Source organism: Phyllostomus discolor, chromosome 1, assembly GCF_004126475.2.
Source record: "Phyllostomus discolor isolate MPI-MPIP mPhyDis1 chromosome 1, mPhyDis1.pri.v3, whole genome shotgun sequence".
Lineage (NCBI taxonomy): Eukaryota > Metazoa > Chordata > Mammalia > Chiroptera > Phyllostomidae > Phyllostomus > Phyllostomus discolor.
In genome coordinates this window covers 79,517,386-79,519,381 of record NC_040903.2, presented here as the reverse complement: position 1 = coordinate 79,519,381, position 1,996 = coordinate 79,517,386, and the positions used below count along the sequence as shown (strand labels likewise).

Here is a 1,996-nt window from a genome sequence, read left to right as displayed (position 1 = left end):
AATTTAGAAATAGATGTGACTAAGAGATTTAATTCTAAATCCAGATCAGATTTTAGGCATGACTTCATAATATATACTATTTTGTGTAGCTCAAAGTCAAACAGTAAGTAAATAGGATTGGGATAGTGCCTAGATCTTAACTTTTAAGTCCAAAATTCTTTTTCTGCATCACGCTTCCTCCCTGCTATTCCAAAGAGAAGTTTATTGTTCAGAGTGACTGAAAGTCAGTTAGTCATTTAATTTAAAAATACATAAAAACACAGTGTATAATTTCCTCAAGAGAGAAATAATATTAGTAGGTGGGAAATATATTACTTTTTTTTCAATTAGCAATAATCGCACCTCAAATAAACCTCATTGGCTATGATACTGTCACTGCACAAAGCTGGAAATATATTTCATTACATAGGAATTTGTTGATGCCTTTTGAGTGCATTTAATTACTAAAGTAGTAAAAAGACACCATTATTAATTCATTCATCTACACAAACCCTGATGATAACATATTTAGGTACCTGCTCAGGCTCCCCATTGGAACATTAGTTGAAGAGTGTGACACAGGACTCCCAGTCTTACCCCAGGGAACTGGTCCCAAGTTAACTGTAGAAAGAATGAATGTGTGAGTCAAATACAAGCTTTTTAACAAGTGTGCCCTTTAAGGGAGAAGGAAGCATGAGCTGCCTATTAAAATCATTGGAACCATGGTGGGAGAGCAGCCTACTCAGCAAACACAAAGAATGAAACTTGAAAACGAAATGTGGACTGCTCAAGCTTGCAGGAGAGATATCACTGCAATATCCACAGGTCACAAGGCTGTATCAAGGTCCTATAAATGGAAGACATGGCAGGACATAGAACTAAAGCCAGACTGAAAAGATTGGCTCGGGCTGCTGCAAGAGATTAGAGTGGGAAGTGAGAAGGGTTGTGAGCCATCCCAAGGTCCACTGAAGAAAGAGAGAGACTTGAAAAAATAAGTATTCTAATAACTAAGCTGCTGGTACTCATAGCCAAAGCTTAATTAGAGTGAAGGGTAGGCTGATGTAAGAACCAGGCCTAAAATTATAGTATTCCAGGTTGACACGTGTCTCTCCTCCACATGGTCCATGAACCACGTTTCTCCCGCCTTGCTACTTCAATATCCCCTAGGACACTTTCCCCTTCTGCCTGGATGAAGCTGGGTGGCAGACACATCAGTTTTCAGTTCATTAGAAATGTTTTAAGACCCAGATCCAGAAGTGCCTTACCTAAATTCTCATATATCTTATGTAAGAATTTGGACATGGACACTCCTAGCTCTCAGAAAGACTGAGATATGTAGTCTTTAGTTTATCTAGTGTTGTATAGTCTTTAATTTACCTTAGCTACAATTCTACAATTATGGAAGAAAAGAACAAATGTTTGTGAATAACCAACAGTCTCTACCTACCAACTAGTAGTCTTCTATCTTCATTGTTATTCACTTGCCCATGATTGTACCCCTCCCTCCAGAAAGCTAGAAATTTGGCAAGAGGTGTAGTTCTTTATATGTCTGTTTGTGATTCCTACAACCTTTGTGTAGGTAATATATAATCCACAGTACAAGTTCATTTCTACCCCCCACTAAATTGCTTTGTTGTATTTACAAAATTCCAAACTAGAAAAAATCCATAAGGTATTATTTGGATGAGGTGTCTGAACCAATGCCCAGAAGAGCAAGAAGCACCCTTCACAGAACAGAATCCTAACTTGACATAAAACATATAACTGCAGTGTATCTTCTAAGTTTCTTGTCTTAATCATTAGCCTTCACAAATCTATGAAAATCTGTGGGAACACGTATTAAAGCACAGATTACTTGGATAACTAGACTTTTTTCTATAGGAGATTCAAATAATCCCTAATTATACAGAACACTTGGTTGAAAAAGTTTCAGTAAATCTGGCTAGAGCTGTTTTACTAAATTTAACCATTGGAATATTGATTTTTATCCAATTCATTCAAATAAATTTGTGCACAC

At 36.8% G+C, this 1,996-nt stretch overlaps 1 non-coding gene across 1 annotated transcript; it reads right to left on the bottom strand.

Moving 5' to 3' along the window:
• Positions 1-249: 249 nt before the first annotated feature.
• LOC114493523 lies at positions 250-387 on the bottom strand. Its single transcript, XR_003684161.1, has one exon. It is a non-coding gene; the product is annotated as a U4 spliceosomal RNA (small nuclear RNA).
• Between the last annotated feature and the right edge of the window lie 1,609 nt (positions 388-1,996).